Here is a 24814-nt window from a genome sequence, read left to right as displayed (position 1 = left end):
TAATGCGCAGAAAGAGGGGAAAATGGTCAGTAATGTCAATTTCAAGTACTCCTGCATCAGGTGGATTCAAAAGATTAGACAATGCATGATTGTTTAGACTGCTAGAATCCCGAAGAACTGAATGACTAGGGACATTGAGAAGACATTCGTAACCAAAACACTGAAAAAAAAGACGAATAAGTGACGGAGCTCCGGATGACGCCATTTATTATATGTTCATATGACCCGTAATTATGACATTTTTTTGTCTCTATGGATAACTTTGGCATTATTTTTTCGAGAGAAATACTATGGTGTAGAATTGAAAAGGAAGGTGAACAGTACACGCAACAAAAGATGTAGTTTCTATTTTCGGTGATAAGAAAATTAGGATCGAATCCCCCAAAAAACTTATTCGAAGATTCGAATACTTGAGGTGAGGTCGAGTATTCGTTTGTACGGGATTTCATACGAGATATAGCCAGCTACTCCACCGTAGTTACTCTACTGTCTGTTGGTATACTCTGATTTATAAGGGAAACAGTACTGGTTTTTATCAACTTCGCTAAGCCAAGTTCCTGAGACAACAATGATTGAAAAGGTGAAAGAAAGAGTTGAAAGCAGATTCTGGAAGTCATCGTGACGTTTGCGGAGGCTGCGCGCATTGAAGATAATAAGAGAGCGATTACTATTCTTAAGGAACTCGCATAACTCACTCACTCAAACTTAATGCTGATTAGTTAACGACTGCTAGATCTGAATCATCAGCAATGCGCCACACTTTGATTTTTTCGGCTTTTCTGAAATTGATTTGGCAGTTGCTGATCCGCAGAATTCGCCATTTGTGTTGTTTTTTCAAAGCCAGCGCCTTTGAAAAAAAGCGCTTTATTTCGCGGCATCAAGTGCTCATTGGTGTAGACCGCGCTGTCAACAAACGTTTTCACGCCGATGTTGCTGCGGCGAAGCTTAGCCTTATTTATTTTATTTACAGATACTGCAGACCATTTCCGGGCCCAAGCAGGAGTGGACACATCAGTGAGTATGAAAACAGGGCAAAGCATAAAAATTAATTAAAGCAAACGCAGTCGCTGTAAATACGCAAATGCTATAGAAGTAGTATTAATACAACAAAGAAACGAGAAAAAAGAAACGCTCATTTAGTCGGGAATGCAAACTATTAACTCTCTGAAAGTGCCACTGTCTGTGTTTTTTACAAATGAATCAAGTGTCGTGCAATTCACTACAATACCCGGTGAATGGTTCGATTAAAATATGGCTTGGGGAAATAAATATTTACAGGAGTTTGGTACAGTGCAGTGGTTAGATCTGGTCGAGTGGTTATAGGGATCTTGCAAGTAGCAAGAACAAGGAATTTTGTAATGTCCACGGTAGAAACAGTATGCAAATTTAAGTTTAGAAATTATTCTCCAGTTTCTTAGTGGTTGAAGATTTGCTCTCTTTACTAGGTTAGTTACGCTACTGTATCACGAGTAGTCCTAGTATAGGCAACTGGCTGAATTTTTGCAACTTTTGGGTGAAGGCATCAATGTAGCCGGATTCGAGACCCTCGTTATTACCTAACGAGGGTCTCGAATCAGACTACATTGATGCCTTCAGGTAGCATATGTGGGTTTATTGACCAGTTGCCATCACCCCAAAAAATCACGTTCTCGTGGCGCCTGCGGCTAAAAGGACGTTCCACGTCCGCCGCCAAGGTCTGTGAGTGGTGGCGCTGGCTAACGCTCCCTGGGCTCTACTAGGACACATAAATACCCAAGAAAGTGAACGGGGAAACAGCGCCGTGGTAGCTCAATTGGTAGAGCATCGCACGCGAAATGCGAAGGTTGTGGGTTCGGTTCCCACCTGCGGCAAGTTGTTTTTTCATCCACTTTAATTTCGAATAAAATAATAAAGTGTGCAGTAATAAAGTAAGCGTGTTGTAAAAAATACTAACACAAATGATAACACATAGAATCCATCAAACGTATCAGTAGGTAAGAGAGTATTAACAGGGTGTCTACCAAGTTGACATTTCCAAATTCCCTGAGTTTTCCAGGTTTTCCCTGAGCACCTTTGCGAAATTCCCTGAATGAGCCAGAACTTTGTTTTATGTCAAGACAGGCTGACACCACGTTGCCCGATGCTGTCACTCTCTAGTAAGCATGCTGAAAAAAAGAAGACTTATTCCAGTTTGAATAGTAAGGAGTAATATCTATTTTATTTAAAAAGAAAACAGAAGGAAGGTGTGAGTAAAATGCACAGAGAAAGAAATGGTAAAGCCCATTCTAAATTGAGTCGAACATTTTCAAATACGAATGAAAAGGAGATGCATACATAAGTAAATATTTTTTTAATACCAGCTATTTCCATCAACTGATAGCAAGCTCATCTGTATGAGGTCCTGAACTTTGTCACAACTAAGGTTCTCTCTCAGCAGCTGAGAAGTCAACCTAAACTGTCCTGACATACTCTCAGCCCGTACACAACATCTCAGTGTTGGGTTTCACTGCTTAAACAACTTATTTTGGTTTGGATGAGGGACACCTGTGTCTCAGCGTCAGCCAACACTTAGTTTTTTTAGCTCAAGCTCCTTCAAAAAGGCGCCGGCAATTCCTTTCCCGTTAATTCCTCAGTACGTCGGTCCTTTCTGTTCTCATCCTCCTTCTACCACGCTTTCACCACATGGATCATCTGAAGCATCCTCTTGGTCAGTTGTACAGTCAACATTTGATTTTCGGATTTCCGAGGGGCCGCAAAAAAACAAAAACAAAAAAAACTGGCAGTCTGAAAAAAATTAATGCATGTCTTTAACTGCCTTTAAGGGCTAAAATTACCACAGGCAAGTCTGAAAAAGCTCTGAAGGCCTGCCAGTACGCTTATTAGGCATATCAGGGCTTGTACTGTGACAGGAGACGGGGTGCATGCATGTGTAATTAAGGAATACATACTATGTCCCGTGACAATTGCCCCCTTCCCACGCTTGTTATGCTTCACCGCCTAACATTAGTGCACTGAGGCGAAGCTAACTTTCGGAGACTGGCATTACGCAACGCGCTGCGCTCTGCGAGTTTCAAAGCCAATCGCGAGGATTACAAAGGCGGAGTCGGTGCCATTGGTGATACCGGCGAATTCTTTCAATGAAAAACACGGCACCGCACGGCAAGAAGCTTAATAGCGAACATAGAAGCAGCTAGGCCTAACGTTGCCGCGGTGGTGGTCACGGCTTCCAGCGGATCTGCCTGCGAGAGTGCCGGTTCGAGGCGGCGAGATAATCAAAATAGCGGCGGTGGCGGCTTTGATTAATGCCATTTCAGACCTGCAGTCAGGGCAATATACATTGACTATATGGAGTACGTGGTGGTGCCGCAAAACCGTGCAAATTATCGGGCATGTCCGAAAAATCGGGCGTCTAGAAAATCGGTCGTCAACTACTCTGGCAATACATCGTGCCGATGACACGGCGTCAATGACGATTCGTTGCGATTCCTCTGTTACTGGAGCCAGCATTAACACGACTTTCGTTCCCTTTCAATAGAGTTACAGCTAATTTTCCCTGATGGAAGCACAAATTCCCTGAGTTTTCCCTGAGTTTTTCCAGACTGTTCAAATTCCCTGAGAATTCCCGGTTTTCCCGGTTTTCCCGGTTGGTAAGCGCCCTGATTAAAATAACCGCTGAACAGAAACACGTAAGATAAACAACAAAGGTTAGGCAATTAGGCGTGACATTTTCCATTCTAAAACACTACAACGTGAAGCGCAAGTAATAGCAGGATAAGTTTGTCCATGTTCCAAGACCGCAACTTAGTGAGAACAGAAATCAACCGACGCCAACGGAATTAATAAAAATAGTTGAGGTAGCATTGTTAAAACAATATTTCAAAATAATAATATTTGGATTATTAGTTAACGTAGAAGCAAACGAGTGGTCACCCTATCTACTAAGGGCATACTGTACTTTCACACAGTTTCTTAAAGTAAATGCCAACGCTGAATATTCGTCCTATACAACCATAAACGACATGGCGAGTGCCGCACTCTTTCAAAATGAATCTGCAGCGAGAGGGCCTTTGTAATTGTTCGTGGGGAATCTCAGCAAGAAAGTGTGTTTACCACACCTACAACATTGTCTCATGCTTTCAGAGAAGTTGTTAACGCCGTGGGAGTGGCAGATTACAGAATGTGACACATCGTTTGTTGACGTCACTTAGCACGTTCGCAACGCACATATTAAGGTGCGCTTTGCTAGAAATTCAGAGGAAATACTCACGGGTGGAGTACTACACTGTAGCATGAAGATCACGTGCTGGTGCGTCTTATGCAGCACTTGGACCATCTGTCACCGAATACGATGTCCTGCACACAAAAACGAGCAGCTTTACAGCTCAGAAATACGCAGTACGGTCGGCTGATGAATACATGAAGAAAACAAATATACAGAAGCTCATATACACTGACTGTTTAATTGTTGTACAATGCTTAGGTTCGTTTCATAAAAGCAAAAATTCGGTACTAAGTGGCAGCCAGAAACCAACATTCTGTAGCCGTCCCTGCCATAGATTTGAAACTTTGCTGTAAAAGAAACAACATGTACTATTCGTAGCGCTCATGGGACAATGAAACACCTAATAAGGTGCATGTCATTAAACCACAGCTAGAAAACGGGCCACCTATATGAAAAACCGAGTTCACCATCGGACCACTTAGAAATGACAACACATTTGTCACCCGCTCATACCTTTTCACTGATGACGAAGTACCTGCCTGTCGTGAATATAGTGCTACGTTAACTGTACGTCCTTCACCTATTGCTGGAATTTCAAGCTATAGAGGCTCACAGGAAACCACATTTTCGTTTACCTTACCGTCAAAAAGTGCCACTACATCCAGCAATGTTCAAGGTAATGGCCAATGTTGCATCTTGTGTTTCGGTTTGAGACAAGTTGACTGATAGTACCATGCCGCGCCCAACATTAAATGCTAACTCCGTATTCCCTTTCCCTCTACTGGAAATGAATGGAGTGTACGTTTCGTCCCCGTCAAAGTAACACGTCTGTTTTCTGCCACGCTTTTTGCCCCTGCCGTTAGGACCCGCGCTGTAGGTCCCGCGTTCCGGCTGTCCCATCGAAGCGCTACCACATCTGGCGACGAGGTAAAACCTTGGTACTACTTGCCTCTGCTACTACTGCCCTTCTACTTCCGGCATGGATAAAACATTGCCTGCTTCCACTACTTCAGCTCCGGCGACAGCAACTTCTTCTCATCCTTTGTTCGGCATTCCCCGTATGGCGCTCGCACTTCCGCCGCCACCATACCTTTCTACACCTGGTACGCCTACTGTACTGTGGCTAACGTGGAAACGTTCTTTTCACACGTTTCTTCCGGTGACTGTAGGCGAGGCACTACGGGACGAAAGGAAGAAAACTGTCCTGCTAAGCAACTTGTGCTTCGAGAAGCAGCGTTTGTATTACGACCTTACGCTGTAAGCGGGCCCAGCAGCTGCAACGTATTGTCACGTAGTAGTGACGGCGAAGAAGGCAGGAAAACTGTGATTAAGAAAACTAGCGTTTTATTTGGCGAACGCGTGCCCTTAAAAGCAGGCTACCATCAAAAAACAACGATAGCGGCGAACACACTCGGTGATCGTCGAAAATCTGATCAGTGGGTCCAGCACGTCGGCTTATATACATCAGTCGTCCAACGCTCCAGAGTAAAGGCTGGGACCCGCGTGTCTTCCACAAAGTTGTACACTATTCGCGTAGCGCATACATGCAATCACATTACACAAGGTTCGATGACAGACAGCGGATGGAACCATCGATAACAATTGAGAAACTTCCGACACATGCAGGCGCGTCCTGCGCTGTGCGATAACATTTGTTAGATTGTAAAACGCGGTCGCCCGATAAAGATAAACAAGTACACGTATCAATACCCCCTCTTAAAAAAGCATCGACCCGATGCTGCAAACAAGCGAAAGTAATGAACACCCGTAGCAAAGAAACAACAAAATAAGGAAGTTCGTCAGCGCGTGTAAAAGGGCTTAAGACGCACCACGTGGACCGCTTCAGATCGTATGCGGCGCCACTGTGAATGCGAGAAGCCGTCTGGCACGACCTCATAATCCAGTTCGCCAATACGTCGGATGATCTTCTAGGGTCCGAAATAGCGTCGCAAAAATTTCTCACTGAGTGCTCGTCGGCGAGTCGGGGTCCAAACACAAACACGGTCACCGGGCTGGTACACGACGTGGCGTCGTCAGAGGATGTAGTGTCGGCTGTCGGTACGCTGATGGTTCTTGATCGGGCTTCTTTAGCGCAGCTGGAGATAGGTGGTAACGTCAAGATTCTCTTCCTCGGTGAAGTGCGGCGACATGGTGTCGAGTGTCGTCGTTGGGTTGCTGCCATAAATCAGCTTGAACGGGGTGACCTGTTTCTTGCACCGCCGTATTGTAAGCGAAGGTTACGTACAGCAGGACGGAATCCCAGGTCTTGTGTTCCAGGTCGATGTACATTGCTACCATGTCGGCGAGGGTCTTATTCAGGTGCTCCTAAGACCATTCGTCTGTGGGTGGTAGGCAGTTGTCCTCCTGTGCCTTGTCTGACTGTACTACACAAGGGCTTGGGTGAGCTCGTTCCTCTGTCGTTGATGAGGACTCCCGAGGCGCCATGTCGCTGCAGGATGTTCTCGACGAAGAATTTCGCCACTTCGCCTGCGCTACCTTTCGGCAGAGCTTTCGTTTCAGCGAAGAGGGTGAGGTAGACCGTCGCCAAGGCGGCCCACTTATTTTCGGTTGTCGACGTCCGAAAGGGTCCCAACAAGTATATCCCAATCTGCTGAAATAGTCGCCAAGGAGGCTCAATCGGCTGTAGTAATCCCGTTGGCCTTGTCGGTGGTGTCTTGCGTCGCTGAGAGTCTTGACATCTTTTCACGTAACGGGCAACGTCGACGATCAGGCGCGGCCGGTAAAACTTTTCCTGTATCCTCGATAGCGTCCTGGAAAATCCGAGGTGCCCAGCCGTCGGATCGTCATGAGGGAGTGCAGTACTTCTGGACGCATCGCGTAGGGAATAATGAGAAGGTGGTTAGTGTGGACTGGGGCGAAGTTGTTCACGAGTACGTTGTTTCGAAGCGAAAACGAACACCATCCTCGCTTAAATGCCCTAGAGACAACGTCGCTGTGCCCTTCCAAATACTCAGGGAAGCTTTTAGCTCCGGGTCTGCTCGTTGCTGTTCAGTGAAGTCTTCCGCGCTAATTATTCCAAGGAAGGCGTTGTCATCCTTGTCATCTTGCGGCGGCGAGCCAAAGGGCGCGTGATAGGCAATCGGCGTCAGAGTGTTTTCGTACGTACTTGTATATTACGGTGAAGTCATATTCTTGCATTCTGAGGCTCCGCCGCGCCAGCCGTCCTGAAGGGTCCTTTAAACTAGCTAGCCAACACAACGCGTGATGGTCGCAGACGACTTTGAGTGGCCTGCCATATAGGTAAGGGCGAAATTTCACTCTAGCCCAAACGATGGCGAGGCATTCCTTTTCGGTTGTAGAATAATTGCCTTCCGCTTTTGACAGCGGCCGGCTAAAATAAGATATCACCCGTTCAAGTCCGTCTTTCCTCTGGACTAAGACGGCACCGAGGCCTAGGCTACTGGCGTCAGTGTGGATTTCGGTATCGGCGACCTCGTCGAAGTGCGCAAGTACCGGCGGCGACTGCATGCGTCGTTTGAGTTCTTGAAATGCGTCGGCCTGCGGCGTTTCCCACTTGAACTCGACATGACATTTGGTTAGATAAGTTAGCGGCTCAGCGGTGCGTGAAAAGCCCTTGACAAAGCGTCTGTAATAGGCACACATGCCGGAACTGCATTCTTTGTGTCCTTCGTTTTCCGTACATGCCCCCCTCACACAATACTCTAATTTGGAGCCTGTGAGTATTTTGAATTTATAAATAAATAAATAAATAAATAAATAAATAAATAAATAAATAAATAAATAAAAACATAAATAAATAGAATCTGCACACTGCCTTCTTGTCGATGGGCTGCGGGAACTTTGCGATGGCAGCTGTATTGTGTGGGTTGGGGCGTACTCCAGATTTGCTGATGAGGTGGCCTAGGAACAGAAGCTCATTGTAAGCGAAGCAGCCCTTTTCCGGCTTCAGAGTGAGCCCTGATGATTTGATGGCCTCTAGTACTGTCGCCAGCCACCTAAGGTGGCTGTCGAAATTTCCGGCGAAGACGACGACGTCATCCAAGTGAACAAGGCACGTCTGCCACTTCAATCCTGCTAACACCGTGTCCGTGACGCTGTGGAACGTTGCAGGCACCGAGCACAGTCCAATGGCACGACATTGAACTCGTAGAGGCCATCTGACGCGATGAAGGCGATCTTTTCGCGATCTTCTCATCGACTTCTATTTGCCAGTAGCCAGACTTGAGGTCCATCTACGAGAAGTATTTAGCATTGCAGAGCTGATCCAATATGTCGTCTATCCGTGGAAGGAGGTATACGTCCTTCTTGATCTTGTTCAGTCGACGATAATCGACGCAGAAACGTAGGGTTCCGTCCTTTTCTTCACCAGGACTACAGGAGATGCCCGTGGGCTTTTCGACGGCTGGTTAATGTAGTGGCGCAGCATTTCGTCGACTTGTTGCCCAATAGCTTCACGTTCCCACGTTGAAATTCGGTAAGAACTCTCGCGGAATGGTCGAGCGCACTCAGTTATTATGCGATGCTTTGCGACTATGTGACGGTGTTTGTGGAATCCTCGATGACCTCGAAAATCAGTCTTTGTATAATTGGAGAAGAAATCTGAGCTGTTGCTGCTTGCTCATGGGGAGACTTGGATTTAGGTCGAAGTCTGTTTGGGAACTATGGTTGTCGTGGATGCGGCACAATCCGAGAGGAGAAATGCATTGCTGGTTTCCACGATTTCCTCGATGTGCGCATTTGTCGTGCCCTTGCTGATGTGCTTGAACTCCTGGCTGAAGTTGGTTAGCATCACTTCCACTTTCCCTCCGTGGATTCGAGCGATCCCTCTTGTGACGCAAGTGTCATGGTTGAGCAGGAGATGTTGGTCGCCCTCGATGATGCCTTCTGCGTCAGGGGGTGTTTCGGTGCCGACAGAAATAATAATGCTGGAGCAGGGTGGGATGCGGACTTGATTTTCGAGCACACTGAAGGCGTGGTGACTACGAGAGCTCTCCAGCGGCATCGCTCGATCTTCTGACAGCGTTATCAACTTCGACTTCAGGTTGATGACTGCGCCATGTTAATTCAGGAAGTTCATGCCGAGAATGGCGTCTCGTGAACACCTTTGGAGAATAACGAAGGTGGCAGGGTAAGTCCGATCATGAACGGTAATTCTTGCCGTGCAGATTCTAGGCGGCGTAATGAGGTGTCCTCCAGAGGTCCGAATTTGAGGGCCTTCCCATGAAGTTTTACCTTTCTTCAACTGGGCGGCGATGTGTCCACTTATTACGGAGTAATCGGCCCCCGTGTCTACGAGGGCGGTGACTGCGTGGCCGTCGAGAAGCACGTTGAGGTCGGTGGTTCTTTGTCTTTCGCTACAGTTAGGTCTTGGCGTTGGATCACAGCTGCGTCGGGTTGACTTGTGGTTGGTATGTGGCGCCGTTAGGTCGTCTTTCGTCGGCCGATTCTTTGCTTTCAGACTTCGTCGGGACGGCGGCGTTTGGTTGTTATGTCGTCGAGATGGTGTCTTCGGCGTCTTCGTCGGTGGCGGAGGATCTTCGTCAGTTCGACGAACAGCAACCGCACCTTCATCGGTTGCTGCTTTTAGTTTCCCGGATGTGTGCTCACAGGCCAGCCTCGCGCTGTGCCAGTGTAAGGCCGGCGCTGCGGCGACAGGTAGCGGCCTGGTCATGGTGAACGAGACGGTCGTCGAGCGCTTTACTGAGTGGCGGCGAGGTAGGTAGCGATATCGCGAGGTCGTTCGCCAATCTGTGGTCACGGCGCGTTAACTGCGAACCCTTTTAGTCCCATCTGCCGCTATGGGCATCGGCGGTAGACGTGACCCGCTTGTCCTAACTCGGTAACTTGGTAGCTGCTTCTCGGTAACACAGCGGGTGGTGGTCAGGGGCGCGCCAGGCGTCTGTCTTCCTTGGGTGGCTTCGCTGGACGACGGGTGGGCGAGATGACAGCGGTGGATGGCGGAACTCCGTCGTTACAGCGCTGTAGCGCGGGCGCGGAGTGTTACTTTGACGGCGAGCGACGGTGGCGTAGGTCATCGCTTCAGGCTGGGCCTGTGGCGATTTCAGTTGGCCTTCGGGAACTTCGAGTGACCGCTCGATTTATTCACTGGATATTCCAGTGAGTGCTGGATAAACATATTCCTGTGGGTGGGAAGCGCAACCCTGGATAAAGATAAACAAGTGCACGTGTCAGTACGAAGACATCGTGCGTTTTTTCGACAAGCATTGTGAATATAGTGCCAACTCTTTGGAAGACAGAATTATCTTCGGTCACCGAAGACAGCAGTCAGAAGAGTCCGACTTTGTTACTGTGCTACATAGGTTGGCCCCTGCTTGCGCGTACGGCACTTGGCATGAGGACTCCCTCCTAGACCAAATCCTACAAGGCGGCCCCAAGGTCCCGAGAAAGGCTGCTCTAGAAAGGACCTTCGTTAACGCTAAAAAAGGCTGATGAAATTGGAAGTGCCGGACAAGTTAACAAAAAACTTCAAGTCTTCAATGGTTCACCTTTGCATCACGTTTCGACGCAGCGTAAAGATGGCCTCACTAACTGTCACCTTCCTTGCCTGGGCACTTGAGATGGCAGTCATCGTCAACCTTCCTCCTCGTCCCGACGGGTTCAAGTTGACGCCCCCAAAAATGACGGAAAGCCGCAGCCTGAGGAAGACGGCCAACATGGTGCACGGGAAAAATTCCGCCAAGGCAGTCAAGACGCCTTGGCGGAATACATTGCTATTGGTGGGGTCCCACTCACCACATAGCATCTTATCCACGCTGTCAGGCTGAACGCGTTACTTGCCTCGCGTGCATATAAGCGGGTCATTACGCTTATTTGCCGTTCCAGGAACCGAACGCATCGAGCGTCTTCAGCACGAGCTCCGCAAGTCACCTCTTCTGCTGAAACAGAATCGGCAAGCACAGTCTCTTCCGTGCAAACAATTCAAGCACCGAATTCTTGTGGGGCAGTAATTTACGCTGAAGTTCTTATTGCAAATACTTCACTAAATTTTTTCGTTGATACCACAGCTACAGTGTCTTTGATGAACAGCGCTACGTACCAAAAACGCATCAAGGATTTCCCATTGTCTGCTTCGAGTCTCTCAGCTAAAGAGAATATATTCAGGACAATGCTCCTCTGCTGTCAAGTACCGCGATAAAGCTGCAGTTGGGACATTTAGCGTCACGAAGCAAATCACTTCTGGGGCGCGATCGGAGATATTTTGTTCGCTGCGCGTTCTGTTCAGTTGCTGCAACGTCACAAAGTTGCAGTATGCAAAATTTGTGACAGCGGGGCGGAGAGAGCAGCCAATCAGGAAGCGGTGACCTCCCCGGAAGTTTACTTCCGTCGTTTGTCGTCTGCTTGCAAGCAGTATACTACAAAACCAAATGTTTCTCGTCTTCCAAATGAATTAAATCTTTATCTAAAAAAAATGTATTTTTCTTCTCAAGCCCAAACACGTTTTCAAATAGTAGTACGTGTGACTACTGCAATTTATAACTACAAGGTTCTTTGCGTCGTCCCTAGGTGGTGTCGCGCACAGCGAGAAGGAAAAAGAAAAAAAAAAACGACGGGAAGAGTGGCGCACTTTTCAAGAGGCAGCGACAACATCCCAGTGGCTCGCTGGCACCGATATGTTGTCGATTTCTCTGTGCAACCGACGAATTATTTGTTTCGAGAAAGAAAAACGACGCCGGAATTCACTTTCTGTAATTTCTTCAAACGCGTTTCGCAAACGTGCCATTCTGCAGCCGCAAAGGCCGCCTGTTGGATCCAATCCAATCCACCAGACGCGCCATGCGAAGCCGTATGATCGCTCCAAACTTCTCAACTCCCGTCGCGTTCGAACGAAATGCTCGGTGGGCGGATGATTGACAGGAGCGTGTCGTCATTTTGACGTCACCAAAAACGGGGCGGCGCCCCGCGGCTGGCGACGTCGGCGCGGAGTAGGCCAATCGCGCGCGCCGGTAACCGAACGAACGCGCCGAACAACCATCTCCGATCGCACCCCTGGATGCCACTCAAGCTGTGGGCATCGACATTCAAGGATAGTCGGTCACATGTCAGCTAGTGTTAGGACTTTCTGCTGACCCAAGTGTCCACTCGTTGTTTATTTATTTATTTAAGATATTTTCAAGGCCCGAAGGCATTACAGAAAGGAGTGGGTGAACATAACAAATATTGTGCAATATACGAAGACATATTCAACGTGGCGTTTCATGAATGCTGGTGTTGAAGGTGTCGGTATCCAGGATGGCTGCAACGGGGGCGGGAGGGTGGTTCCACTCTTTGCTTGTGCTAGGGATGAATGCATTACTACAAAGTTTAGTACGTGAAGACGGCACACCAACTTTGGAACTGCGTTGTCGACACGCGTATTTTCGTTACCACGCAACGCTCCAGCAGAATTTTCTAACCTGTTTTCAGAACAACTGGGACTTGTGAAGGATTTCATCCACGACGTTCGTCTACGAGCTTTAGTGCAACCAGTTTGAGCAAAACTACGTTCTCTACTTACGGTTTTTCGTGAGCATGTCTCCGCCGAACTGGATCGTTTAGAATCAATTGATACTGATACATGCATATTGCAAGCTTCTTGTGGCCGGTGCACGCGGGCGCCCTGAGGAAGACGACGAACGGGCTCTGGCTCTCGAGCTGTCGGCTGAACTGGCAAGCGCTGCAGTTACCCCGTGTAAATATACTTTGTATATAGTCTGCTATCTCAATCCTTTGTTCACGTAACATTTTGGTGGAGGGTGCCGTTCCCCGTCGTCGCCACGGAGCTGCACAGCGGCCGCACCGTCCTGTTTCCCGCCATGGCTCCCGGTGACGACACCTCATCTCCTTCTACTCCTACGACCCCGATGGCAACGTACGTTACGGTTACCAATCCCCATGATCCTGGCATATTCTCCGATAAAGATAATGTCTACGTTGAGGACTGGCTCAGCATGTATGAATGTGTTAGCCGAAACAGCCGCTGGGACCCTACCAATAAGCTAGCGAATGTCCTCTTCTACTTGGGCGGCACTCCTCGTGTCTGGTTCAGGAGAGACGAGGACGAGATCTCTAGCTGGGATGCCTTCAAGGAGAAGCTCAACGACCTCTTTGGAAGTCCCACCGGTCGGCAGCTGGCTGCTAGAAACGAGCTCGATACCCGAGTTCTGTCTTCAACAGAATCGTATGTCTCGTACATGCAAGACGTATTCGCTCTTTGCCGGAAAGTTGACGAGAAAATGGCCGAGGTCGACAAAGTCGGCCACATACTCAAAGGGATCGCGGACGACGCGTTCAGCTTGTTGGTTTACAACAATTTGTCCACCATCGACATCATTGTCAGAGAATGCTGCTGCTTTGAGCTCACCAAAAGTCACCGCTTTATTCCACAGTTCTACCGGTTCCCTAACACGGCTGCGACGTCCTCTTGCATCAACCGTACCGCTTCACAACGCTTAACTGAACTCGTCACACGTATTGCTTGCCGCGAGCTCTAGGCTACAAGTCCTGCGCCGTTCCATCCACGCCCACTTGACCCCACCGTTGACCAACCAGCCCTACCTAGCGATCTCTCTGATTCGGACAGTTGTGCGGCGAGCATTCGCAAACCTAGGTTTTCCTGCTTCCTGCTGCGTCTCTCGACCTGACGCCTGACCGGTGCCGACTGCTACGCCTCACGGCAATCTGTATTCCCCTCGCAGACACCGCAACCCTACCGAGTGGAGAACTCCGGACGACAAGCCCATTTGCTTCCGTTGCCTCCGTCTTGGCCACGTCGCTCGCCACTGCCACACCTCCTGGACGTCACCGTATTCAAGCTCCTTCTCTCCATCTCCTCGCCCATATACCGACCCGCGCTGTTACTCGCCCCGCCGCATGCCTCATACCTCTGACGTATCCTTCGATGTCAGTCGAACTGCTCGCTCGCCGTCAACTCAGCGCCGCCGGCCCCCGTCGCCCCAGACTCGCTGCTATACGTCGCCGACCAAGTATTGACCCTCCCGGACGGAAAACTAGACCATGCAGCTCCTGGGGGTAGTGCTGCATTACCTTCGTCGTGTCGAAATCCTCCATTGACGCTGCCGACGAACCAGAACTTACTTGACGTTCACGTCGACGGTGTTCCTTTGACGACGTTAATATATACTGGAGCCCAGGTGTCCATAATGAGTTGTAACCTCCGTCGTGGACTGCGCAAGGTTCTCACAACACCTACTACTCGAGCCGTACGCGTGACCGATGGCAGTACTGTTGACATCACTGGCATGTGTACTTCCCGTATAAGTATCGCCAACCGTCACGTTCCCGTTCTTTTACAGTGCTTGCCAATTGTCCCCATGACCTAACCCTCGGACTCGACTTTCTTACGGCGCATTCAGCTTTGATCGATTGTTCTGCCGGTACCCTTTGCCTCGAACTTCCTCTACTCGCGCATATTCGTGCCGAACTGCCAAACAACTTTAGTACGACCGCCTTCGTCCACCTGCCGCCTAAAGCCTTGACTTTTGTCGATTTGCCACCGTCTTTTCCTGTGCTCGATGGTGATTACGTCGCGACATCTGTTCCTGATGTCCTTTTGATGCGCAATATCACTGTGTCTCACTCCGTCGTCACCGTCGCTGATAACCGAACATGCCTCCCCTTCGTCAATTTTGGCCTGACAAAGGAAGTTTTACCCACAGGCATATCGGTTGCAACACCGCCTGCTAAGGGAGATGACCACGTCACGACGTTTTCCGTAGACGTCTGCTCAGATTCTTCAACATGTCCACGGGATGCTATTGCCCTGACGCAACATTTCGTCCCTTGATCGCTGTGGACCTAGTGCCTGAACAAGCAGCAGCTCTGTGTCACCTTTTGGTTTCCTACCACGACATCTTCAACCTCAGCAATCGTCGATTGGGCCATACTTCAATTGTTAAACATCACATAAATACTGGTGATGCCAGTCCTTCTTATCGGCGGCCATATCGAGTTTCTGCTTCAGAGGGTAAGGTTATTCAAGGTGAAGTGAACAAGATGCTTGTCAAAGGCATTGTTGAACCTTCGTCGAGCCCTTGGGCATCGCCCGTGGTGCTTGTTAAAAAGAAAGATGGCACATGGAGTTTCTGCGTAGATTATCGTCATCTAAACCGCATTACCAAGAAAGACGTGTACCCCTTGCTTCGCATTGACGACGCCCTCGATTGTCTCCATGGTGCCAACTACTTTTCATCAATAGACCTGCGGTCTGGTTATTGGCAGATTTTGGTGGATGAAAAAGACCAAGAGAAGACCACGTTCATCACTCCGGATGGCCTATATCAATTCAAAGTTATACTATTCGGTCTATGCAACGCCCCAACCACGTTCGAACGTATGATGGACTCTTTGCTTCAAGGGTTCGAATGGTCAACATGCCTCTGCTACCTAGACGAAGTTCTCGTATTTTCGCTTACATTTGAGACACACCTTGAGCGCTTATCAGCTGTTCTTCAAGTCTTCCGCGAGGCTGGGCTCCAACTAAATCTCTCGAAGTGTCACTTCGGTCGGTCGTTGACAGATTACAGTACTGGGCCACCTCGTCGACGCTCCCCGTATTCAACCAGACCCGGATAAAATTCGTGCTGTCACGTCTTTTCCTCTACCTCAGTCTGTCAAAGACCTCCGAAGTTTTGCGGGTCTCTTGCTCCTACTTTCGATGCTTCGTTAGACTTCACAGTGATTGCCCGACTGATCTTCTGTCTGAAGGAGGACGTGCCGTTTATGTGGGGCCCCGCTCAAACTGCCGCGTTTGCCCACCTTACCAATATTCTGACCACGCCACCTATACTGGCCCACTTTGGCCCGTCCTCTCCTACAGAGGTGCATACCGATGCCAGTGGTCACGGTATCGGAGCCGTCTTAGTCCAGCGCCCACAGGGTCAAGATCGCGTTATTGCGTACGCTAGCCGCCTCCTCACAACAGTGGAGCGCAACTATTCGATTACAGATTGTAAATGCCTGGCTCTCGTCTGGGTGGCTTCCAAATTCTGCCCGTACTTGTATGGCACGCACTGTGTAATCACGGACCACCACGTGCTCTGCTGGCTTTCCTCACTCAAGGATCCTACCGGACGGCTTGGTTGCTGGGCTCTGCGGCTGCAAGAATATTCATATGAAGTATAGTTTACAAGTCGGGCCTATTACATCAAGACGCAGACCGTTTATCACGCAATCCAGTGGAAGAACCATCCGCCGACCCTGACCCCGATACCTACGCTTCCGTTTTCTCCATTGCTCAGCTGGTACACGTTGCCGACGAGCAAGGCCGGGATGCCACTTTGCGCACCGTCATTGATGGCTTTGAATCTTCACCTTCTGATTCGTCGCTTCACCTGCTTGTTCTCCGGGATGGTGTATAATACCGCCACAATGTACGCCCCGATGGTCCTGCCCTATCCTCGTCATTCCTAAACACCTCCGGTCAGCTGTTCTCCAAGAACTTCACGATTTACCAACGGCAGGTCACAGTGACGTCTCCCGCACCTACGACCGGATTCGCCGACGCTTCTTTTGGCCAGGCTTTGCCCGCTCCGTCCGGAAATACGTTGCGGCGTGGGAAAAATGCCAGCGCCGAAAAACACCATTGACGCTCCCTGTCGAGTGCCTTCAACCGCTCGACATTCCCTCGGAGCCGCTCTTTCGCGTTTGCTTGGACTTACTTGGCCCTTTCCCTCAAACCACGTCTGACAACAAGTGGGTCACTGTGGCGACACATTGCGCCACGTGTTACGCCATCACCAGAGCGCTTCCAACAAGCTGTTCCACATATGTTGCCGGTATTCTTTTACGCGACGTGATTTTGCAGCATGGTGCTCCTCACCAACTGCTCACAGACCGTGGTGGGACGTTTATTTCTCAAGTAATCGCAGACATCCTGCAGTCCTGCTCCACCAAGCACAAGCTGACTACGTCTAACCATCCACAGACTAATGATCTCACTGAACGTTTGAATCGCACCCTAACAGACGTCCTCGCAAAGTACGTCTGCTCCGACCATACTGCCTGGGACCTTGCCCTACCCTATGTCACTTTTGCACATAATTAATCGCGTCACGACAATGCCGGTTATCCCCCGTTCTTTCTGCTGTTGGGCCGAGAACCCACATTGCCACTGGACGCATCCCTTCCATCCGCCGCAGCAGAGAGCAGTGAGTATGCACTTGACGCCATCACCAAGACAGCTGAAGGACGCGAAATTGCCCGCGCTCGCCACCTTCTGACCTCTAAAGAGAAGCAATGGCGCTTATACGATCGCGAACACAGAGACGTCCACTTTTTGCCTGGATCTCTGGTACTCTTGTAGTGTCCAACTCGTCACGTTGACCTGTCAGAAAAACTTCTTTCTCGGTACATAGGCCCATATCGAGTGCTGCGGACCGTGACTCCAGTTACCTACGAAATCGACCCAGTCAGTACCAGTGCCTCATCTGCCCCGAATTCCATTGGCGTTATGCATGTCGCACGCCTCAAGGCATAGTACCCTCCTGTTATCACCGATATTTTGGCGCCCCGGGATGGTGCTTCTGACGCCGGGGTAATGATACATGCATATTGCGTGTTTCTTGTGGCCAATGCACGCGGGCGCCCCGACGAAGACGACGAACGCGCTCTGGCTCTAGAGCTGTCGGCTGAACTGGCCAGCGCTGCAGTTGTCCTTTGTAAATATCCCTTGTCAGTAGTCTCCAGTTGTTAATCCTTCGTTCGCGTAACAATATCATTGCATGTGTGTCAACGTTCGTGTTGATTTCCACACTCGTCATGGTTCGGAAGAAAGACAATTCTATTCTACTTAATGTCGATCTCCGGGAACCATAAAAGGCCATCATGGTCAACGCTTTTCCGCTACCGAGTACCGACGAACTGTTTCATCGATTGGCTGATGCTACTGTCTTCATTATTCCGCATATTATCAGGCCTTATTTCCTGAGAAAAGCTGTGAGCTTTTTACGTTCATCCCTCATGACGGTTTTTTCCGCTACAAGTGTGTGTGTTTCGGATTAACACCTGCGCTTTTTGCATTCAAACACATCATGTCATCTGTTTTAAAAGACTGTCCAGGTACCTCGTGCTACCTTAATGATGCTATTGTTTGGAGTCGCAACGTGACCACAATAGAAACTTGCACATGGTCCTGCCCGGAACAAGCAATGCAGGCATGAAGCTGATCCACAAATATGTATTCAGTGCCCCAGAAATACATTTCCTAGAACATACAATTTCTGCAAACGGCATTTCGCCGATGGATAACAAAATCGAAGCAATTGTGGAAGCTTCACAGCCATATGACAAAAAGGCTCTGATTTCATTTCTGGTGAACGTATAGGGGGTCCCAGCAAGTACGGACGAAGGCACAAGTAAAAGGGACGGAGAAGACAACGCTGGACTTACAACCGAAGTTCATTGCGAATACATTCCACAAATCTCCGCCACGCATGCAAAGAAATCGATTAACAATAATGAGGTTTATAGTCAATGGTCAACAAAAACATACACACAAAAAGCCTAGTCGCGCCGCTTCTCGACAAGGGCAACAACACTTGGATTAGCATGATAGATTTAAAAATTGAAGTTATCAGTGATATGGACCGAAAGTTCACTCACACATATATGCCCACCAAACATTTTGATGTGGTACACTTCGCTTATTTCTCGTTCTACTTTACTGCACTCTCTCCTCACAATAGACGCACTATCAAATACTACTCGGCCTCCGTTCTTTTTGCAATGCTACGGCAAGTTCCCGCCTGTACCTCTTGTAGAAAATAGGATTCTCAAGCATGCGATCACTGACGCAACGGCCTGTCTGGCCAACATAGGACAGTCTGCATGAGAGATGTATGCGATACATGACAGAAGATGCATACTTTATGTGAAAAAAAAATGGCCAGGTTTAGCTTGGTTAAGCCAAGAATGCGTTGCATATTGCCCGAGTTGGGGCCCAGCTTTTCCTCCGGCTGTCGTGACGTCACGTCACGTGGTTGCGCTAAAGGTCAATGGTGGCTGCCCGGCCGCGCCCAAGGGCTGAACTGAGTGATTGCAATATGCAACGCATAAAAATAGAAGCAACTTAATAAACATAGCAAACTTAAAAGAGAATAGACCCACATATGAGACGCGCAGCAATGAACAATGGCTCATACCCTCAAAGGTCGCTGCCCGGCCGCGCCCAAGGGCTGAACTGAGTGATTGCAATATGCAACGCATAAAAGAAAGTGCTGTGCCTTATTCCCCAGCAATAACTCGCTTGCATCTTTCTTCTCTCCTGTAATGCTTTTGCACAACCTAACCAGTTCGCTCGCCACTGAAAATACTAGCGCGACGCCATTTCTAGTGGCCACCCTCTTAAGAATGTGAGAAAGGCCATGCAGAAACGGCATCACTACTACGTGTTTTCTTTTTGATTCATTGTCATCTGTGGTTTTCCTGGGTATCTTCGTCACCTTTCTAAACAAGATTTCAGCCACAGCCACCAAACTGAGGCTAGGTACCCTGCCGTCATTAACCTCGCCTTCTCTTCTTCAAAACTCTCCCGTGAAGAGTAGTCACAGCTGTTGTAAAGAGCAGTCGTTAAACATGAGGAAGCAATGCCTCGTTTTAATAATTTGGAGTGGGACGATTCGTGCGGGAGGAGTGATATTATTTATCTAGGTCAGTAACCGCAACACATGACTCTCACTTTGAAATTAAATTTCGAAATCCAGAAATGTGATCAAGTTTTCTTTGCACAATTCAAACGTGACCTAAGATCCCGGGAAGACTGCTCGTAGCACGTTAAAATCCTTCTCGCGTTTGATTTAAGGTTATCATCGGGATTTAACATTAAAAGCCTTAAAATTTATCGACATACCTAAAAATTCACACAATATGTTTCTTCTGCAGCCTATGAATTACATCGCTGTCAAAGTTCTATAAAAGAATGCGACACAGTACAGAAGCAACCTTAGATCCGATGTAAATACCCTTTGAATGAAGACATCCTTGTTGAAGGCCACTACAGTGTTTGACAGGTAAAACGTGAGAAGTACCATAAAAGACTCAAGTGACAAAGCGCATGAATTCATAAAAGCTACTTCCCTTCTTTCTTCAACGAGATCTCGTACAGCTGTAAACAAGTCCTTGTGTGGGATAGAATTGAACAGTTCCTCAATATCTACAGACATCGCAGCCTGGGCACAAATCTCGCTTCACTTTAACCAGTCCACTACTTCCAAGGAGCTCTGGACGCCAGATGGATCCGAAGTATCCGGAGTTTTCAACGTGCGCTGCAGGAACTTACTAACCATTATCTTCCATGAGACTCCTTCTGTGACGATAGGACGAAACGGCACCTCTGGCTTTTCTAAGGCCCCAAGTTTCACTTTCTTGAGGAGTTTTATTGATAGAGCTTTCTACATTTTTGGGCGACACATCCGCATGGCGAAAATTTTGGTCAATGGCAAGGACTGCTTTGTCTTGAAAGAGAAGGCCTCGATGGAGGAAAAGGACAGGGCGCTTTCTGAGGTAGTAGACTGCCCGCTGTGGTGGCACGCGAAACAGCATGGACGTGACGACACAGCTCATAGACAATTCATTGAGCACTTTAACCTTGTACAGTCCGACAAAGCAGGTGGGTTTGTCATGCTTCCAAAGCTTGAGGCCTTTGAACAAGCCGTAAGACAAAGTAAGGATAATGTGCTACGTGTGTTTTTGGTGGCTAAAACTCACAAGCCAAAGGTCCCATTTCGGGGCATCGTCACCGACGGAGGATCATGGCATATATTGGTTAGTGGGTTCCCGCAGCGCATGTTGAAAACTCTGAATGCGTCGGATCCTTTTGGCGTACATAGCTCCTTGAAAGTGTTGGACTGGTTAAAGTCAAGCGAGATTTGCGCCAAGGCTGCGATGTCTGCAGATATTGAGGAACTGTTATATCCCACGCGAGGACCTGTTTACAGCTGTAGGGATCTCATTGAAGGAAGAGGGGAAGAAGCTTTTGCGAATTCATGCGCTTTGTCACTTGAGTCTGTATGGCACTTCTCACGTTTTACCTGTCAACCATTGTAGTGTCCTTCAACAAGGCTGTCTTCATTCAGAGAAAGGGTGATTACATCGGATCTAATGTAGCTCCTGTACTGCGTCACATTTTTTTATCCAAGTTTGACACCAACGTAATTCACAGGCAGCAGGACAAACGTATTGTGCGAATGTTTAGGTACGTGAAAGATATTTTTATGCTTTTAAGGTAAATACCGATGATAGCCTTGAACCAAACGCGAGAAAGAGTTTAACGTGCTTCGAGAAGTCTTCCCAGGATCTTAGGTTCACGTTTGGCCTCTGCAAAGAATACATAATCAGATATCTTGATTTGGAAATTAAAATTCAAATTGAGAGTCATGTGTGTTCGCGTTACATTCCTAGATCGAAAAAATCGCTCCTGCCGTACGAATCGTCCCACTCCAAATTAATAAAACCAAGCATAGCTTCCTTCTGTTTCACCAGTGCTTTTAACGAGAGCTGTACCCACTGTTTGCAGGAGAGTTTTGAATACCTGAAGGTGAGGTTAATGACGGAAGGGTACCCATCCTCACTTTTTATGGCTGTTGCTGAAACCTTGTTTCGAAAGCTGAAGAAGAAACTCGTGGAAACCGCGGACAACAACGAATCTTCAAAAAGAAAAGAGGTCATAGGGATGACGTATCTGCATGGCCTGTCTCACAATATTAAGAGGGTGGCCACTAGGAATGGCGTCGCGCTAGTATTTCCGGTGCCGAGCAAACTTATTTGGTTGTGCAAAAGCGTCAGAGGAGAGAAGAAAGGTGCGAGTATAGGCTGTGGAAAAAAGCACACAACTTTTATCCACAAATACTGTGCATCTTTCGGCGTGTATCTCATACCTTTTTCACGCGGACTGTCCTATGTTGGCCAGACAGGCTGGCCTCAGTGATCGCATGCGTGAGCATCGCTTTTTCTTACGTACAGCTACAGGCGGGAACTTGCTGTTGCATTGCAAAAAGCACGAATGCTGACCAGTTCTTGATAATGTATAGATTGTCGGGAGTGAGCGCAGCAAACTGGAAAGAGAAATAAGCGAAGTGTACCACATCAAAACGTTGGGTGCGCATATATGTGTGAGTGAACCTTCGGTCCATATAAATGATAAATAACTTCAATTTTTAAATCTATTTGCTAATACAAGTGTTGTTGCCCTCGTCGGGAAGGGCCGTGACTATGCTTTTTGCCTGTGTGCGTGCGTATTTGTTGATATTTGACTATAAACTTTGTTATTATTCTTGGTTTTCTACGCATACGTGGCGGAGATTTGTGGAATATATTCGCAATAAACTTTAGTTGTAAGTCCAGCGTTGTACTGTCCGTTCCATTTACTTGTACTCGTGTCCATGCCTGCTGGAACCCCTATACGTTCACTATGCACCAACTGGCTCAGAAAAAAACAATACTTTCATTTCTGCGCCTCGTGAAATATTATGCGAAATTCATCCCGCAGTAAGCTGACTTGGTGGAATAACTAAGGAAACTGCCAAGGCAAGCGCAAGCTTTTGTCTGGGATTAGGATACTGAATACATCTTTCAATTCATTAAGGAAGTACTTGCTTTGGGGGCGTCCAGTGGTGCGTATGTTTGAACCGCATGTTCCTATTGTTATAACAGTTAATGCTTCAGACATCGCGTTAGGAGCCGTCCTTCAGCAAAAATGCGGAAATGAGCACTTAACAGAAGCTTTTGAATCTCGAAAATTAACTTCTGCAGAACGACGGTACTGCATAGGTGAAGAAGCATTGCCATGTCTTTTTGCTTGTGAATGTTGGCATATTGACATGCTCACTTGCCAGTGACAGTTCCAATTACGAACTTATCCCCAAGGTCTCGTTATATTACTGTCTTAAATGGTTCTGGACAACGCTCGTTAAGGATTTCAAGGTTTTCTGCGGTATTGCTTTTTAATAATAATAATAATAATAATAATAATAACAACAATAATAATAATAATAATAATAATAATAATAATAATGTTTATTTCCAATTCAACGAATATGCAGGATGGTGCAGGTAAGAGCTGCACGAAAAGGCATTTGATTCAGTAGAGATACCAGCACTCATAGAGGCATTATGTAATCAAGGAGCACAGCACCTTACGTAAATACCTCGGAAAACACCTACAGACGTTCTACAGCTACCCTAATTCTACACAAGAAAAGCAGGAAGATAGCTATAAGGAAAGGGGTCCGACAAGGAGACACAATCTCTCCAATGCTATTCAATGCGTGCTTGGATGAAGTATTCAGGCTAATAAACTGGGAAGACTTAGGAGTAGGGATCGACGGCGAATATCTCAGCAACCTTCGGTTTGCCGATGACATGGTTCTACTAAGCAACAATCCAGACGAGTTACAACAAATGATTGAGGACCTTAACATAGAGAGTGTAAGAGCGGGGTTGAAGATTAATATGCAGAGGACAAAGATAATGATGAATAGCCGGGCAAAGGAACAAGAGTTCAGGATTGCCAGTCAGCCTCTAGAGTCTGTGAAGGAGTATGTTTACCTAGGTCAATTATTCACAGGGAACCTTGATCATGAGAAGGATATTCATAGAAGAATAAAAACTGGCATAATCGCATACGGCAGACATTGTCAGCTCCAGGCTGGAAGCTCACCATTATCATTGAAAAAAGAAGGTGTACAACTAGTGCATTTTACCAGTGCTGACATATGGGGCAAAGACTTGGAGACTGACAAAGAAGCTTAAGAACAATTTAAGGACCGCGCAAAGAGCGATGGGATGAAGATTTCTCGGTATAACTTTGAGAGACAGGAAGAGAGCGGATTGAATAAGAGAGCAAACGGGTATAGAGGATATTTTAATTGACATCAAGAGAAAAAAATGGATCTGGGCACGTCATGTAATGCGCTAGTTAGATAACCGTTGGACCATTCGGTTTACAGAATGGGTATCAAGAGAAGGGAAACGCGGTCGACTAGGTGGAACGATGAAATTAGGAAATTCGCGGGGGCGGGAATCGGTTGGCGCAGGACAGGGGTAATTGGAGATAGCAGGGAGACGCCTTCGTCTTGCAGTGGACATAAAACAGGCTGCTGCTGCTGCTGATGATGATGAATTTAACCATCGATTGCTGCAAGCGTAATCAAAATGTCACAGCCGATGCATTGTCGCGCCTACCTGTTTTTCCGGAATCTGAACCAGCACTAGATGGGGAGATAGTGGCTTTGGTTTCAGCATGCATTACGAAGGAAGAGTTGCATGCAGCTACATTGGCTGATCCAGTTTGCCAAGCGTTCAAAGGCACAAAATAATTAGTGGGCGGAGAAAAGCTGCAGTTCTTCCTCCAGAATTGCAGCCATTTGCATCCGTACAGTCGGAACGTACGTGGGTATTCGTCTACTTTGAGGAGCTGGGATTATTGATCCAGCTTTCTTGCGTCAGAAACTGCTGTCTTTTGCTTATGAGGGTCATTTGGTCATCATCAAAATAAAGCTTATAATTTGAGGCATTTACTGGTGGCCTCACATGAATAGACGTGTTGAGGAACTAGTGAGAAACTTTGTCAACAAGCAGATAAATCTGCAGAAATGTCTTTTGCTCCACTTTCACCTG

At 47.7% G+C, this 24814-nt stretch overlaps 1 protein-coding gene across 4 annotated transcripts in view; it reads left to right on the top strand.

The window, feature by feature from the left end:
- Positions 1 to 24814, top strand: part of LOC135897941 (galactose-3-O-sulfotransferase 3-like) — a 128975-nt gene that overhangs the window by 30634 nt on the left and 73527 nt on the right. For all 4 annotated transcript variants that reach the window (XM_065426651.1, XM_065426652.2, XM_065426653.2 and 1 more), the window contains exon 2: positions 971 to 1014. The gene's annotated coding sequence lies outside the window, so the exon portion shown is untranslated. The remainder of the gene's footprint in view (positions 1 to 970; positions 1015 to 24814) is intronic.

The sequence above is a fragment of the Dermacentor albipictus genome, chromosome 2 (assembly GCF_038994185.2).
Source record: "Dermacentor albipictus isolate Rhodes 1998 colony chromosome 2, USDA_Dalb.pri_finalv2, whole genome shotgun sequence".
Lineage (NCBI taxonomy): Eukaryota > Metazoa > Arthropoda > Arachnida > Ixodida > Ixodidae > Dermacentor > Dermacentor albipictus.
Note: the sequence above shows the minus strand (reverse complement) of the source record. Positions and strands in the feature narration are given on the sequence as shown.